Here is an 18,769-nt window from a genome sequence, read left to right as displayed (position 1 = left end):
TACTATTTAAAAACATGAAAAATTAGAACTAAAAACAAATGAAGGAGCACTACATCAAAAACTAATGATGTATTATATGGTGACTAACATAACACAATTAAAAAAAAAAAAAAAACAAGCAACAATGCTGCTTTCTCATCATAGTCTGTCCATTCCCATTTCTAAAGTCAAATACCTTCTTCTTTTTCTTTGGGAATCACTGAATCACTGGATGTTATTGATAGATAATATTCTATACACATTAACTGCCAAAGAAAGAAAAAATGAGAGAAATAGTTGGAATCTGTTTAGCTTTGTTGTTCCGTTTTTTTACAGTATTTATAATGTCAGTTGGACAAGTTCAAAGTTAACCAATCCATAAAAGTCTATGAAAAGTCCATACAAGATTTTTCCAGATGTATTATAAAGAATAGCAGTCATTTTTCCTCCAAATGTTACTTTTTATTTCTTAAGAGACAGAATTTGAGAGAGAGTCCTGAGTCATAGATTACAGTTCTGTCTCAAAATGGCATTTTCTTCCTGAAAGAAGTTAACTATAGACAAGTGTTTATGTTCCTATGTTCTCTGAACCATCAGCAGAAACATTGAGCACCAGTGGGTAGAATGAGGGTGAGAGCTTTAGATGCAAAAAAAGGACGACTTGAAAATATGAGCCCGCTTACTGTTTGCTTTGAAATACACTAAAGCTTCCCCTGTTTGAATCCCTTTCTGGAAGACTAAGACACATTATATTTTAAAGCTACTGAAATATTTCATCTTGACCTCAATGGCTATGTGTGTGAGGTTGAGGAAAGGATTATTGGGGAGCAGTTAGCTAGAAGAATAGAACATGATGATCCTTTAGTAAGAACATTATAACATTTTAGTTACAAGGTGATAGAATATATATGAAATATTATTGTATTCTAAAACATCCATAGCCTAAACTATTTTTTTTAATATTTGTAGTTGATCAAGTAACATAATTAATTTGACTAATAAACTAGAAAGGAGGGACACCTGGGTGGCTCAGTCGGTTAAGCATCTGCCTTCAGCTCAGGTCATGATCCCAGGGTCCTGGGACCAAGTCCCATGTTGGGCTCATTGCTCAGCGGGGAATCTGCTTCTCCTTCTGCCTGCTGCACCCCCTGCTTGTACCTGCCCTCTCTGTCTGAAAAACAAATTAAAAAAATCTTTAAAAAAACAAACAACAAACAAACAAACAAACAAACAAAAAAACCCTAGAATGGATCCTTGGCATTTGCTAAGGCCAAATATGAATGATAAACTTCTATATATCAAACTTGTACAATGTTACCTTATTTCCTTTTGTTTAATCCTAACGACCCTGCTGAAGGACATATTAATAAAGAAGACTGAAGTCTAAAGAATCAACAGTCTTACAGAGTCTGCTTAGCTAGCGTAGTTAGTACCAGGCACAGAGTAGACCAACTACCAGCATTCTCCCTGACTTTACAACTGAAGTGGAGAAAACTTTAAAACATTCAGGAAAAATCTCTTTTATTAGGCTAGATCTGAAGTTACTAAAGCCATCAATGTTTCAATGACTATTTTAATTCTCAGGGACGAGTTATTTTATTGAGAAGCTGTTTGTTTTTCCAATTTATGTATGCTGAAAAGAAGAAAGAGATTACAGCCAAAACAGCCTGGTTGAAGCCAATTTCAAAACAAGAGACATTCTGGTTATCGATTTTGAAGGATAGCTATGCTTTCATCCAGATTATCTATTTCATTGTCTCAACCATCATCTTATTTTGATGATCTTCTTTCTAAAATACTACCTATTATTAAAGTAATTACCTCTGAATATTTTCTTGCAGCAGTGCTTTATAGCATTCTGGTATCTTACAAACCACATTTACTTTGATATGTTAGGAAACTAGAGTATGTGAATTTAGATGCAGATGTGAAGCAATTAAATATTTTCACCAGAAATAATTGGACTTTGGGAATTCAAAAACACACTTAAAAATATAGCTTATCCCTGGGGATAAAAATATATGTTTATAAAAAATAAAAAATTAAAAAAATATATAGCTTATCTATTTAGATATATGTAATTGTTAAGTTTTGTCTTAGAACTTAGAAACAGTAAAACTAATTTCATACCACATTTTAAACTTTAGTCTCCCTACAGGACTTTACACCTGGAATTTAAAGACTGATGCATGAAAGATTGATTTATTTCAGCCTTCTCAGTGATCAGGGTGGCTGTCTGCATATATTCTGGTTATCGATTTTGAAGGATAGCTATGCTTTCATCCAGATTATCTATTTCATTGTCTCAACCATCATCTTATTTTGATGATCTTCTTTCTAAAATACTACCTATTATTAAAGTAATTACCTCTGAATATTTTCTTGCAGCAGTGCTTTATAGCATTCTGGTATCTTACAAACCACATTTACTTTGATATGTTAGGAAACTAGAGTATGTGATTAGAGTTAAATATTAAAAATACAAATTAAGAAGAATGTTAATTTATTTTGTTCTGAAAGCTTATTAACTGAAGAAAACTCTGATTTTCTATCTATTTTGAGTATCTTGTGTCAGCAATATCATGTTCATACCACACCTCATTAAGTAAAGTAATTTAACAAAAACTGTATCCAAATGAATGCTAATAACCTACAAAAGCACAAATAAAATTGAATTTGTATGAAGAAGTGTTTGCCTATGTGTAGACACTAAGTAATCATTAATTTCCACATATTCCCTAGAAATAATTAGAAAATTTCATTGTTTTGCTCAACTTTGGATTTTCAAGAATACCATATAAAATTAAAGACAAAAAATATGCAATAAATCTTAACTTTTCCCCCAATTGTCATCTTTTCCAAGAAAATTTAACACTACCTCGAATCAACTTGCCATTTATTTCCTTATTCTTTTCATGATTTTCATAAAGTTTCATATCAGATTATTCTCCACATCAGTACGGAATGAGTTCTTAAAATTAGGAAGGAATTTGAACCTGAGGAGAAAGTCATTATTAGTCATAATAACTAATGATATTCTTTTAGCAAGTATTATATTTTGAAGGCACATATTTCCTATAGATGCTCCTGAATCAATCATTAACAAATGTTGATTCTGTCATTGGTGAGATACTGTTTTGTTTTGTTTTGTTTTGTTTTTTTTTTGAGAGATTTTATTCATTTATTTCATATAGAGAGATCACAATTAGGCAGAGAGGCAGGCAGACAGAGAAGGAGAAGCAGGCTCCCCGCAGAACAGAACAAAGAGCCCCCTGTGGATACGGGGCTGGATCCCAGGACCCTGAGATCATGACCTGAGCCAAAGGCAGGGGCTCAACCCTCTGAGTCACCCAGTGCCCCGGTGAGGTACTATTTTGAGCCCCATGGTACCAGGGCCTGTGTCTTTGGGAAGTAGTTTTCTCACACGGTGGTCTGCTAGTTACTTAGAAATTTTAGAATTCAGTCTACCATTACACATGGGCTGTTCTTTGGGCCGTATGTATAACATGGGCAATTTTCAAGAAGAAGATGGTTTTTAAAAATTTTTTTAAATGCGGGGCTCTTGGGTGGCTCAGTGGGTTAAGCCTCTGCCTTCAGCTCAGGTCATGATCCCAGAGTCCTGGGATCGAGCCCCAAATCCGGCTCTCTGCTCAGCGGGAAGCCTGCTCCCCCCCCCCCCGCACCCCGCCTGCCTCTCTGCCTACTTGTGATCTCTCTCTCTCTGTCAAATAAAATCTTTAAAAAAAAATTTTTTTTTAAATACTTTAATTTTCACATGACATTTTTCTGTTAGACAATGATTGGTCCTAATGTGGATAAACTTTTTAGGCAGTACCTCAACCCTCAGGAAGTTGCAGTTCTTCAGTGATCTTCTGCTGGCATCTATATCACTGATTCCAGTTCTTACACAAACAGCTTTTTCTTTAATGCCTTAAGTATTTGTTTATATGTCTGTTTGTTTATTTGTTGGTTTCTCCAAAATATAAGCTCTATAAGGGCAGAGGGTTTGCCTGTTTTGTTTTACACTGTTTCATTTTCAGCTGCACATTAAACAAACATTTTCTCTGTCCTTAAGAAATTCAGTTATTTTCCTTCATAAGAGTAAGTGAGCTAAATTTTGTCAATTTGCAATTTTAAAAATATTGAAATTTTAATCAAAGTCAGTCATTTTGCAGTAAGACTTATAGTCTCTTTAATATGAGTTTATTAGTATAGGTTTGGTTATAAAGATAAAATATATAGTGATTACGAATCTCTTAGAAAAATTCTTGCCACAATCATTCATTGCTGTTGGCTTCTCGCCCCACCCCCAACTTTGTGTGTAGTGTAGTTTTTGATTTGTGGGATTTATTTTGTTTTTAAAAACTGCTTAATTTAAAAAACTATACACTATAGTTATGTGTATCAAACATCAAAATTGTATAAAAATTTGTGCTTTGAGGTGCTTCTCACCTACTTTGGTAATTATTTTTTAAATTTCTCACTTATTCTTTATATAAATAGGCTCAGAAGACCTAATTCATTAGTAATATTAGTGATTATTTTTGTTGAGATTTCATATATGTTATACATTTAAGACAATATCTCTTCTTTTCGAGTTTTTGTAATGAACCGGAGTGTTAGTCATTATAGTCTGTTATTGGAGAGGCAATAGCTCTGGAACCAGATGCTTTGAATTATCATTCCAGTTCTGCTTTACAAGATGTATGGCTCTGTAAATTCAGTCAGTGACTCTGAGCTAAATTTCGTCATTACAAAGGAGAAATAATAACATTTACCTCTTAAAGATTAAAAGAAATGTGGTAGCCATGGATCTATGACGGTCCCCTGTTTTTTTCTTCTTATTCTTCTTTTTCTTCTTCCTCTCCCTCTTCTCCTTCTCCTTGTCCTCCTTCTTCTGTAATCTCTGCACCCAGTATGAGACTTGAACTCATGACCCTGAGATCAGAGGTAGCATTCTTAACTGAGCCAACCAGGTGCACTGAAACTGTCCCTTTCTATTAAGGGAGAGCACATCTGGATCAGTAAAGACACTATAAGGGTCTCTCCCCTATAAGGCAACAGATGTTCCTTGAAGAGTAGCCCATCTCCTCTCCTGACTTCTAGACCAAAAATTCGGGTTAAATCTCAGCATAATCTGAGTGGTGATGAGCTAAGCCTGATAATGGATGAAAGATTTTACATCCAAAGGAGCTGTAAAGATGGATCCAAAGAATAAGCTGGATTTTGAGGAAGCTTGATCAAGTGGCCAGAATGTAAGTGTAAATATTTAAGAATCCACTGACTTGGGTGTCTTTCTTAGAATTTTAGGATTTAACACTATAGCAAGGACCCTCAGAGATATGGTGAAGTCAGTGTTAGAGTGGCTCTTAGAAGCCTGGAGAAGGTGAGAGCCCATGCCAGAGTGGATCTACCCATTTCCCTGGTAGTGGAGAAAGAAGTAAAAAAAAAAGCTCAGAGAAGTGAGCATGCCGGAAATGTAAGACCAGAAAACCAAGCAGAGGCTCGAGGACACATCATTAAGACCATCAAGAATGCAGGATGTTAAGCAACTGCCTTCTGCTCAGGTCATGATCCTGGAATCCCAGGATTGAGTCCCCCATTAGGCTCCCTGCTCGGCAGGGAGTCTGCTTCTCCCTCTCACCTTTCTCCTCGCATGCTCTCTCTCTCTCAAATAAATAAAATCTAAAAAAAAAAAAAGACCGTCAAGAATGCATCAGTGGTGGGTGATTATGACCTGTCAATATAGGTTCATCCTTGGTGATAAATGTACTAGTCTGGTGAGGGATGTTGATAATGGGGGAGGATACGCATGTGAAGGGGCAGATACTATTTGGAAAATCTCTGTGCCTTCCTCTCTTTTGTTGTGAACCTAAAACTATTCTAAAAACTAAAATCTTTACAAAAAAAAAAAAAATTGTGCCCATAGTAGGAGTATCAGCATCGCTAAGAACTCTCCTCTGCAGGCCAGAGATGATGGCAGGAGAAGTACTCACAGAATGGGGCTCAGTAAGAGCAGAACGAATAAGGGGTCTTGAAGAAATAGAGCCTATTTGGAAGTGCTTGATTGCCCGAAGCTAGGTCTTTGCAATTTCTAAAATGATGGGCAAGGATGACTGACAACCACAGGACCTTGACTTGCAAGGAGTTGTGGGAATGTTTAGTGGGATCTTTAGGGACAGAATAGATGGACAATCAAAATGGGAACTGCTTAACATGTACACACAGTAGAAGGTAAAAATGAGGAATGATATCACAACAATGCAGCAAGTGTAGACTGTGAAGTTTCCTTCAGGCTTTGTGGCAGATCCCGTGGAGTAGGACATAATGATGCAGTGTGGGATTTATAAAAAGACCTAGTGGAAAAATTACAATATGGGCCCCTGGGGTTTGGGAGCAAGGCAATGCCATTTGCAACAAAGCAACCTCCTGAGAAACCACCCCTGCTATGTTACTGAGCCCTGGTAGAGACAGAACCCTTGTCCTTGATGTAACAAGGGACCATGCATTCAGAACTATTCATTTTAACTGGGCGCTGTTGGACACACCAAGTCATAAAGTTAACAGGCCCATCAGTATTCCATCATAAGATGGAAATAGTACATCCTGGTTGAGCCTGAGAATGACTAGAGGACGTGAGTATAAGGCATAAGCCGGTATCCCAAACCACCATGTCACTCATCACAATTGCACCAGTGCACCTTCCCCAGTTTGCACCTGAAGCCTGATTTGTGGAGGACAGGGTGTGGGGTTGGGATTCCATATGATCACCTGAAAGAGGGAAAAAGTCCTAAGCTCAGCTTATGGACAGTTCAGTTTGTATGTGGATATAAGCTGAAAATTGATGTTGGCTACATTATAGTAATATTCAGGGGTGGCTTAGAAATTCAGTGATGAGGATAATCTTTCCTCGTGGGTGGAAATGCAAGAAATTGACATGGTTTTCTACTTTATAGGAAAAGAAGAGTGATCTGAGGTGAAAACATACACAGATTCTTGGGCAGTGGCAATGACCTAGGACTGGAAAATAAAAGGATTAGATTAGTTGAGATAAGGCAATTTGGAATAGAAATATGTGGAAAGTCATATGGAAGGAGACGAAGAATCTGGAGATTTTTGTATCCTAAATCAATGCCAACAACAAATCATTTTCCACTGCAGAGGTACTGCATACCTAAGTACACAAAATGATTTGGCTAACGACTTTAGCCAGCTTTGTCATCAACCACCCGCCCCCAGAACTGGTGTAATGGACATATGAACAAAGTAGTCACCATGGCAGAGATGGAGTCTACAAATTGGCCCCGTTGCATGGATTCCCACTTATACCAAAGCTGATCCAGCTACTGCCACATCTGGATGTCCAATTTTCCAGCAAAAGATACCAAGTGAATGCTTGTTAACAATTCAGTTACACTAGGGATGCTCTGTTCCAAAAGGTCCAGGAATTCACTCCCACAGGGATAGATATCTATTATAAATATGCATATACTTATGGGTCTGACTTTCCTTCCAATAAATATTTAGACAGCACCATTATCTGGAGGTTTACTAAAAGTCTGATCCATAGGCATTGAATTCCTCACACCACCACCCAACAGAGAAACGACAATAAATGTGGTATAGGAATGGACAGATACCACAGGATCCACTGACTGAATCATATACCACACCATCCAGAGGCACCTCTTCTCACAGAATACTGGAATGGCCTTCTATTGGAGAGCCAGCTTGAGGGCAATACTGTGTGAAGAGGCATTGCCATACTTAAGGACATAGTAGATACTAAGTCAGAAGTCTAAATAGGAAGAATATGTGGACTCAAGTACCAAGAGGTAGGAAAGGAATGGATACATTTACCGTCTACTCCTAACTCCACTGTGGAACTTTCCATTAGTGGTTCGAGGCTGCAAAGGGGCAAACTCTTGCCAAGGAATAAAGCAGAGGTACCATAAAACTAAAAGCTACAACTGCCACTTAGGCAGTTCAGACAGTTTGTGTCCAGAAAATACCAGGTAAGGAGGGCAGTCACCATCTCTGCTGCAATAATGAATCTACTTTCCAGAATTATATAAGGCCACATTTTTCATGAGGGAGGCAATATGTGTGGATTCCAGGTGATTCACTTTGACAACCTGTGATATTCCTTATTCAGTTTTAATAGTGAGTGAACAGGGGTGCCTGACTGGCTTAGTCAATTAAACCTCCAACTTTTGGTTTTCAGCTCAGGTCATGATCTCAGGATCCTGGGATGGAGCCCTGGGTTGGGCTCTGCACTCAGTGGGGAGTCTGTTTCTCTGCCTCACTTTCCCTCTCCGTCTGCCCTTCCCCCTGTTTATGTGCTCTCTCTCTCTCTCTCTTTAAAATAAATAAATAAATCTTTAAAAAAAATAGTGAGTGGACATATGCAGCAATCCTAGTTTGAAAAAGGTAGGATTGAGCATGGCTCAGAATCATCAAGAATAAGCTTTTGGGTTCTAACACCAGGGAAACCAGCAGGACCTACAATTATTGTTCAAAGACTAACCACAGAGACAGGTCTATGATTTGTCCTCCTAACATACTGCCATTAAAATCTCTCTCAGGAAGAGAGATCCACAGGAATGAATGGATACTTTCTGGAAATCTGTGAAGGAGAGATTTTATGAGACATACAAGGGGTGGACTGTGGTGGTCATGGAAGTGTACCACGCGGATTTCCCTTCTAGGAAGTAGTTGGCAAATGACCTCTAGTTGCTATACTTTTATTTATTTATTTATTTATTTTTAATAAAAATTTTTTAAAATTTATTTATTTGACAGACAGAGACCACAAGCAGGCAGAGAGGAAAGCAGAGAGAGGTGCGGGGGGGGGGAGGGGGGTAGTTGGAAGGGAAGCAGACTCCCTGCTGAGCAGAGAGCCCAATTCGGGGCTCGATCCCAGGACCCTGGGATCATGACCTGAGCCGAAGGCAGAGGCTTTAACCACTGAGCCACCCAGGTGCCCATTGTTGCTATACTTTTAGTATCCATTGTAGCATTCCTGTAAAGCCCATGCTCTCCTGGGCTTCCCCCATCCCATAATGGAGGACAACAGAGGTGCTATATAGAGCCAGGTAATTCTGGCCTGATCTAACACTCTGCTTATGTGCAATTTTTCCTTTGGCACTGCACTGCTCCACTACCCAACCTTTCTTCCTTCCTTCTCTCCTTTCACAGATATCAGCAGCAGCATCTGAAGGCTTTTCCTGATCTCGCTTCTTCTTTTTATCCTCTGCAGGCGTTTCTTCCAGCAAATCACTTGCACATCTAATTCTTGGCATCTATTTCTCACAGGAATAAAACTGAGACATTAGATAATGCTTCCTATATAAGTTCTAATCATTGTGATTCAAACTAAGCACTCAAAAATGTTGTTTTTAAGTCCTTATCTGTTAGTATATGTTTCTAATACATTATAGAAATTGCTTATGTCTTAAGCCATTTTCTGATACCTCCTAACCATGGAGCTATGAATATTTTGCATACCTGTAAGGTCTGATTATATAAAAAATATATTATACTGTACTTATTTATTTGAAATAACAAATATTCATTTATATTATTTGCCAAATCCATAATCTATTATAGAAGTATAAAGAAGCAACATCCAAATATAGTGTATTTTATAATATAACTCATTTCTACTTATAGATACCTTATTTTTAAGTAAGGCGTGTTCTTTCTGGAATCCATTTCTGATCATTCAAAAGTTGAATAATAAATACTTGAAATAGAAAAAAATCTTTTACATAGTTTTCACTTGAGTCACTGTCACTGAATAAAATAGAAAAGATAATGTTTTTCATTTGGATACAATCATCCTCAAAGGCAAATACATGTAGTTATTATTGCAGGTATAGGGAGTAGGTTGGTTGATCTACTACTTAGCTGATAGTGGCAGTAATCTGTTGCAGTGAGTTGAACTGAAAACATGTCAAAAATAGAGTAATTACAGGGCACCTGGGTGGCTCAGTTGGTTGGATGACTGCCTTCAGCTCGGGTCATGATCCCAGAGTACCGGGATCAAGTCCCGCATCCGGCTCCCAGCTCTCTGGGGAGTCTGCTTTTCCCTCTGACCTTCTCCCATCTCATGCTCTCTCTCACTCTTTCTCTCTTTCTCAAATAAATAAATAAAATATTTTTTAAAAAATAGAGTAATTACAGCTAAGTTTATTTTACTGGTAGCCAGTGTGCAAAATAAAAGGGCATTAATAATGCTGACCTCATCACTTTTGCATTTGTCTAACAAGAACGAAGTATTTTAAGTTGCCACTATATCAATTATGGATTTGTGTATTTTTTTTTTTAGATTACATTTTCTTTAGGGATTTGTTTTACATGTGTATAAAAGGTATGTATTTTAGACATCTGGTCAAGAAAGAAGGTGCAAGGACTGTTTCTCTTCATGCTAATGTTTGTTATCAGATCCAGGGTTGATTTCTGATGTATGTTTGGGTTGCTTTTCCCATGCATATACTCTTGACAAGGACTGTAGACCTTGCTAAGTAGCTCCGAACCCTGAACTATATCATGTGACCTTTCTTTGTGGCCGAAGTCGCATCACTAGTCCTCTTTTCTCTTTCTAGTTTGCTTCCTAACTTCAGCGGTCTGCTTGAGGTTCCAGCTAAGAGAGCCTGGAGTTAATTTCAAATTCATTGTGTTCTGGAGTAAAGACTGTGGTTGGACTTTGTCCCGAGCTCTTTAGAGGAATCCTTTAAACTCCTTGGATTGTCCAAGTGATAGGTGTGTCTTTGTTCCTTCTGGGGGGCCTTTTGAGCCGCACCTGGGTTTATGCTAATAAGATAACCCCTGGAGTGCCTTTAGATAGTTTATGCCAACCCAATGAGCCAGAATGGGGGCTGGCCATGCAGGAAAGACCAACCATATGAGTAGAAGTTTCAGTCCTGTGACATCAGCCTGATCTCCGGGGAGGGGAAGGAGGTTTGAGATTAAGTTCAATTTTATAGCCAGTGATTCTGCCAGTCATGCCTCTGTAATGAAACGTCAATAAAAAATCATGTACAACGATGCTCAGTTCAGCCTCCTGAGGGGCTGACACTCATCGATATCCTGAGAGGGTGATACATCTTGAGGACACAGAAGCTTTACGAGTGGGAAGCTCCCACATCTTCCTGCATGTTTCTTCATAGAGCTCATTCTGATTTTTATCCTTTACATCTAGTGCTTTCCAGAATTCACTAGAATGATTTCTAATGAATTATCAAACCTGAAGGAAGAGTGCACAGCTCCAAATTTGAGCCACTCGGCCCCAAGGATGGGTGGCCTGGGAACCCTAGAGCTTATGGCTGAAGGGAGAGCAGTCTTGTGGGAGACTGTGCCCTTAACCTTTGAAGTTTGACTGAATTTGGATTGTTAGCATCAGAACTGCATTGCACATTCTTTAAAGCCTGAAGCACAATCTCCTTTAATAGCCAACCAATGTATGAATGTGGAACTTTCTGTTTCTCTTCCCACATTTTCCACCATTCAGCCCTGTTTCTTCTTCCTTTGTAACGTTTTTCAGAGGCATCTCCTTTACTTTGTGTTTTGCTGTCACACTTGTATCCCTTTTTGCTTTTGGGCTAGTTCACTACAACGTAAGCTGGTCTATCCTTGTTGCATTCTTTTCTGTATTGTTAGTCGAATGTATCTCTCTTCCCCTCTCTTCAAGATCCAACAACTTTTTCAGAGATAATCTGTTTAGTGCCCACTGCAAAAACCCCTCACATGGCAGGCAATCATTTATTTGTTTAATAAATATCTCCTGGCTGTTCAAACTCTACTGCTCCAAGGAACCCTACAACTTGGTTCCGACACATTTCCTCAGTTCTGTTTTTTTTACTTCCATAAATTAATCCCTTGTTCCAACCCAGTTCTTTGCTCCCAAATAATATGGGCCCTTCTCCATTCCACTGAGCCACCTGCCTGTCTGAAATACTCCTTTTCCTTCACCTCTTGTCTAAGCACCACCTCCAGGAGCCTTCATGGTCTCCATTCCTCAGGGATGGCTCTCACCTCTGAGTTCTCTTAGTACACCCTGTAGGCCTATTGTGTGTATTGTATGCAGTTCTCATTTAGCTCTTAGTCTGGACCACCTAGGATTTTACATTATTCCAGGTTCTTTTAAAAACCAACAGTCTTGGGGTGCCTGGGTGGCTCAGTCAGTCAAGGGGCTGCCTTAGGCTCAGGTAGTGATCCCAGGGTCCTGGGATGGAGCCCCATATCAGCTCTTTGCTCAGCAGGACGTCTGCTTCTCCTCTGCCTACTATTCCCCCTGCTTATGCTTGCTCTCTGGCTCTTGTTCACTCGCTCTCTCTGTGTCAAATAAATAAAATCTTTAAAAAATAAATAAATAAAATAAAACAAAAATAAAAACCATACCATGATCTTTTGAAAACAGGCAAATGTAATATAATTTCTTGTGATCATGAGGACTAACACATGTAAAAGGTGCATCAGATTTCCAGTTTGTTGATAACTTTTCTTTTATTCTGTCTAATTAGTGTAAGCAGTCAAGCCTGATTTATAAAAACAATGAAGGTAGGGAAAATACCTTAGCTACTTATTCTGTAGCTATTCTAATCAACCCAGTATTTTCATATCTGAAACTTTAGAGGTAGTATTGTTCCATACTGTGCTCTTTGTAGCCGGAATTATGGAGAATTTATTGTCCTTCAGTAGGGCACGTGTGATTTTTCATTATTTGTTCTAATCTGAATTTTTCTCACCTGAATCTTCAAAGTCAACAAAAGCTCACATTTTCCACCGTGGAATGAAGCAAAAAATGCACTTAGAAGCATAATAGGGCATCCCTCACAGGAAACAGGGAAGAAACTAAGCCTTAAACTGTATTTAAATAATATAGTCTTTTTAGGGAGTTTTGCAGTCCTTACTTTAGCATATCTTCTTAAATCACCTGCATGCCCATATATAATTAAAGACTAAATATTGGCAATCTTTGTTATTTTGTGGCAACGGGAAGAAAAACAAGATTCAGTTCTCACTAATCGAGAAGGATGCACAATTCAGCATTCATTCAGTAGAGACCTGCCTTAGGAAGAAATGGTCTTTGGTCAGCAAAACACAACTTTTTAGAAAAAAATCAAACCTGAAGTTGACTACAGGGAGTTGACTAAGTTTACTTTTGGGCAAATGGGTCCTGGGGTCTGCATTTGTTTTATAGAGGTTTATATATTCTGAAACAGACAGATCAATAATAATATTGAAAAACTAGGGTATTATAAAGCTGAATTTTAAAGTACAGCACATCTAATCTGTAAATAGAGATGAATGTGTTTGGAAATAAAGATAAAGGGAGTAGTGAAAGCTTACTTCTCTGAAAAATGTTAATGTTAGATGTATTAGATCTAAATTTATTAGATAAATTTCAAATTTCCTAATAAGATTCCACATTATGTTTACTTACTGTCGGTAGAAGTACATTTTTTACAGATCTTGCTTGGTCAAATATAATCTTGTAGTGATTCCATATTCTTACACCTGACTTAATGGTTTCTCTCAGATAGTTCTTTCAACAATTTACACATTAAGGGGTCAGTACACATTTAAAAACACTCAGTGGGGAATTTGCAAATTAACTCCTATCAACTCAAAGGGATAGCAGAATTATGTACTGATATAATGGTCTTGTAGAGAGCAAGATGGAGTCACTCATGTCAACAGGGCCTGTGTCAGGTGATAATGTAGGTAGTAAAGGATACTGCAGCTACGAATTATCCCCAAGACCAGCCTCAGCTGATGACACCCCAGAACCAATAGCAAACAGAAAGGTAGAGGAGGTTCACAGGGGCCCAAGACTGATTAAATCCCCTTTAAAAGCGGAGGATTTTTATAGCAAACTGTCAGACTCTTCAGACATGACATTTCTATGTATGACCACTTTGAAAAGGCAGCTGCCACCAAAGGCTCTGCCCGACTGATCTCTGAATAGAACCGAGATCCTTCACTGCTTGAACATAACAAGCAGTAAGTGCCGAGAGCTGACCCAGACTGGAGTGAGGCCTTATTTCAACTGTGTGCCCAATGAGCAGGGTTTGGTCTGTTAACCTCCTTCCCCCTGTGTATCTTATTTGTTGTGTGAGTTGTCCTGTGTTCTGCTCTGCGTGCCATGTAAGAAGCCCAAGTTAATCACATGGTGAAATGTCAATGAGTTTGGAATCCCGAACCTGCTTTGTAATTACATTAACTTTGTTTTATGACTGAATGAAGCTGACATTGTGGAAAGACACAATTTGTGTGTGCCTTCATTAGTGCTCATGACGGGTCTATGAAATGAAACAGTGGCTGAAAATTTCTTACTCCTGCCTTTTTTGAATTCTTTGTTAAGCATTATACTGAGCTGGTAAGAATTCAGACTAGTAGAAAGAAACAGGTATGCACATATTTTAGACACTTGTTTATTTTCAAATTTTACAGATGTACGATGGGGTCTGATAGCTGAAGATCATGCTTGTACCAAAGTTGATTTCAAGGGTGAAAGGCAGAGCAAAACTGTAGATGAAAGACTGCTTCCTGGTGAGGGCCCGCAGCTCCAACTATTGAAGGTTCCAGTGTCTTCTGCAGTGAGCAGGACGGTCTCTCGAGGAAAGTACCTAGAACCAAACCAGAGGTATATGATTGAGGAAAGCTTTCTTGGGGAATTTGTCACATACAATAAAGGGTTGTATTATGGCAACAATACAGTGTCTGCTTACAGAGCAGAGTAAATTCTGAATGGATGTCTGCAATGAAGAAGTGCAGACTGGGTACCAGTGGAGCAGGTTTTCTGTTTTAGGGGTCCTTGGACTTTGGGCAAGAGGAGACTGGCCAGGAGACAATGACAACAGTGATAAGCAAGGAAAGATTACATCATATCACTAAAAGGGAAGATCTGGGGACATCTGGGTGGCTTAGTCAGTTAAGTGTCTGCCTTCAGTGTCGGTCATGATCCCAGGGTCCTGGGATCGAGCCCCACATCAGGCTCCCTGCTTAACAGGGAGCCTGCTTCTCCTTCTGCCTATCCCCCTCTGTTCTCTCTCTCTCTCTCTGACAAATAAATTAATAAAATCTTTAAATAAATAAATAAATAAAAGGGAAGAGCAAGGCTCTATGTATGAGGGATAGAAACTGCTGCAAAGAATGGCATATTGGAGTTCAGGGCATATATCTAGGGCTGAGTTGAGTGTTAGAGGCTTATGTCAGGATTCTGCATATGTTACCTATTTGTCTTTTTTGGTTTGGTGACTTTTTAGACTCCAGAGTGATTTTTAGACTCTAATGTTTTAGAAACAAATTATTTTGAGTTGGAAGCTAAAGTTTATCTCTCCCTTTCTTTGATGAACATCTCACTATTTCCCAAGAAGTTCAATTTGATCCAAGTTTAGAAGGTAAGAGAAAGACAAAGAAAGAGATGGAGATAAAGGCAGCATTTTACTTAGAAGAGATACATCAGTAAGTTTTTGGAATGAGAAATATAGTCCCTCACTTAAGAAATGTCTTTCTTTCTGTAATCATTTTTCAGCATTTCCTTTGGTAGGTATTAGAGTTATAAAGATGAATAGGACGTGTTTCTGCTCATTAGAAACTTATATCCTAATGGGGGATACAGACATATAAGCAAAAGATGACCATACAGTATGTTCCATTTTCTGACGGATTTGCTGGAAGTACTCTGAGAGGAGAGTTGTACCTAACCCACACCAGGGACAAAGGAAAAGGGTCAGAAAATATTTTCAAGACAGTAGGGGCTGAACCAAATTTAACCATCAAATATATGTGCTCAGGAATTTGTGTACAAGGCTATCTACTGAGTTGTGACAATAAATATATCAGTGGCCTTCAAATATGAGTTAGTATTAGACCTGAAATGCAAACTGGGGAATTTTGATTTGATAGAAATGGGAGATCAGTTAAGTTTTTAAGTTGGGAGGAACAATATGGCAGAAATACTTCGCAGGCTCTCAGGCAGTAGGGCAATTAGGTGAAAGGGGATTGGGGGAAGAGAGGGAAGCAGTGTCAACCACTTACATGTGAAACAGCGGAGATCTGAATCTCAGATGATTGTTGTGGGGAAAACACAAATCGTCAGCATGTGAGTCTGCATTCTGAGTGTATTTCAAATGTTTTTTCCTCAAGAATGGGCATTTGATTGAAACTGGAGGAGAGAAGAAAGCCATAAATCAATCAACAAGACAACCCAACTGATAACTGGTTTGAAGACTGAAACTCTCTGAAGATGTAAATACAAAATTTGAAAGAGACATGGAAATAGATGAAATGGAGAGGGTCGAAGTTGGTTCCCAGATGCAGCTATCAATGTCCACTTATATGCCCATTTATTTCTTTCACAGGGCTGCTGTTGTTTTTTTCAGCGTGATGAAAATACTCTGGAAGAAAATGGGAATGGCTAAAGTGTATGAAAAGACTTGCACCAAGCAACATGAGTTTAGCCACCAGAAATTTGCGTGTTGAGGTGAAGTTTAATATACCTGGTAATTGGTAACTATTATTTTAATACCAAATGATCTTTAGAAAAAAAAAAATGTGTCATATGGTACTTGGAATGGTCCTACTATGAGAAGGAAGCCCACTCAAAATAATTTATCATGATAAATATCATGGAGAAATAGGGGAAGGAAATACTTAATGAGTGCTTGTGATATTCCAGATACTGTGCTAGGTGCTTTATTAGAACAAAATGTTTCTCAAATTAGAATGTGTATATATTTCCTTCTATCATTTTAGTTGGACAGTTTGATGGAATGATATTAGTCCTCCTAAGAAGATTATAGCATAGACAATTTTGAAAAATAGTTTGGATACAAAATGTAAATGTTAAGATCCATTTAAAAACATTCAGGCAAATGATTGTGAATGGTATATTCTTGATTATATATATATTTTCTACCTCCGTTTATATGTAGCTATATTTGTTGGCACCTATGCTTTAGGGTCAGTCCCTATGAGGCTGGCAAACGCTGATCGCCCCATTGGTAGAAGTTACTTTCTGACAGGGCCACTGTCCTTCAGTATGGATTGCGTCAAAATCATCACTGCCACTAAAAAATTTAAAAAGTAGGTATCTTACAGATCTCAATTTGAAATAATCATCTCCATATGTGAAGGAGTTTCACAAATTTATATTTGTGAAAATATAAATGAAAGCCAATATTCTCCTTCTTTAAACATTCTAATTTATCTGAGTTATCTTTTTTGAAGTATTCATGATTTGAGGTAAAAAAGAAAATTGAACTGAGTAAAAGCCTACTTAGAACAAAATAAATTACCCTTTGATATTGAGTGTAGCAACCTAGTATTTGAGAAAAACAGAACTTCACAAAAGCTTAATATATTCAGAATTTGACAAAGCATGACCCATTTACTGAAGCAGAAAATGCACCACAGGTTTTTCAATGTTTCCTTTTTTTTTTTCAAAAGCAGATAAATCATATTTATCAGTGAAATAAAAGAACTGCTTCTAGATTTACTTACTTAGGAGAAAATTGGGAAAGAAATAGAGGGAGAAAAAAACAAGAATTTTGACTCAGAAGATACTCCCCAAATAAAATATGGTAGGTTTTAAAGGTTTCATAGGAATTTCAAAATGGGGAAATAGTTAATGAATTTATGTAAAAAGATAATAGTTATTGCAGCTTCCTTGAAGCCCTGCAGATTCCGTGAGGATATTGAACTGTTTACAGAAGCCACATGTTCATGTTACCATTTTTCACAGGAAATTTCTGAGTTTTTTGTCAGGATTTTAAATATACTGGAAAAAGGATACAAAACCTTACTCTGACTTAATTAGTCTCCTAAATATTCATCTTAGTGATAGCAGTTTTTACATTTTCTGTATTACTAGTTTAATTGTCTTTCCTCTGCATGCACCAGTTTAATTGTCGATTCCTTGAAAATGGGGAGTTTCGTCTTACACACCCTCACATAGCCTGTCCCTTGTACTGCATTTAACACAAAGCAGCTGTATCAACAAATGTTTGTCAACTGTAAGATCGAGGAAATAAAAATGAGAGTCCATGGATATTTCTTCATAAAAAAAGAGTATATATGAACATGTAGATTGAGATATTTTTGTATTAAACAAGAATTTAAAATAGACAAATACAACCACTGATTGTGTTTAAATATTTTCTTCTTCCAAAAAGAACTTAACATAAAAGAAAACTCATTTCATTTATATCACTTAACATTTTATGAAATACTGAAAAAGCATGTAATTGTAATTAATATTCCTTTAACAACTCAAAGTAATGAATGTTATGTTGATAAGCTAGGAGACTGACAGAGATTTCACTTCTCAGCCTTATTTCTAGACTTTTGGACCATTTAGCTTTTTTTTTTTTTTAAGATTGATACTTTAAGCCAAAGTCAGAAGTGGGACTACAAGTGAATTTTCTTTTTTTTTTTAATTAAAAAAATATATTTTTTAAAATTTATTTGACAGAGACACAGAGAGAAAGGGAACACAAGCAGGGGGAGCAGGAGAGGGAGAAGCAGCTTCCTGCCCAGCAGGGAGCCTGATGCAGGGCTCAATCCCAGGGTTCTGGGATCATGATCTGAGCCAAAGGCTGTGGCTTAATGACTGAGCCACTCAGGTGCCCCTGCAACTGAGTTTTCTAACAGTGTGGGTAAATTTTAAAAGATACAGAAGGCCCCCTGGGGATAAAAATATATGTTTATAAAAAATAAAAAATTTAAAAAAAAAAAAAGATACAGAAGGATTAAAAAAGTCTTTTGGTGTGTTGGGGGAGAG

At 37.7% G+C, this 18,769-nt stretch overlaps 1 protein-coding gene across 3 annotated transcripts in view; it reads right to left on the bottom strand.

Moving 5' to 3' along the window:
- Positions 1-14,403: 14,403 nt before the first annotated feature.
- The window catches only part of KHDRBS2 (KH RNA binding domain containing, signal transduction associated 2), a 628,493-nt gene continuing 624,127 nt past the window's right edge, over positions 14,404-18,769 (bottom strand). For all 3 annotated transcript variants that reach the window (XM_045070404.1, XM_045070405.1, XM_045070408.1), the window contains 2 exons: positions 16,027-16,153; positions 14,404-14,612 (listed from right to left, as the gene is read on the bottom strand). The gene's annotated coding sequence lies outside the window, so the exon portion shown is untranslated. The remainder of the gene's footprint in view (positions 14,613-16,026; positions 16,154-18,769) is intronic.

This window comes from Mustela putorius, unplaced genomic scaffold, assembly GCF_011764305.1.
Source record: "Mustela putorius furo isolate JIRA1106 unplaced genomic scaffold, ASM1176430v1.1 tig00003969_pilon_pilon_pilon, whole genome shotgun sequence".
NCBI lineage: Eukaryota > Metazoa > Chordata > Mammalia > Carnivora > Mustelidae > Mustela > Mustela putorius.
The sequence above is the reverse complement of the archived record's forward strand: the minus strand, read 5'-3'. Positions and strand labels throughout refer to the sequence as shown.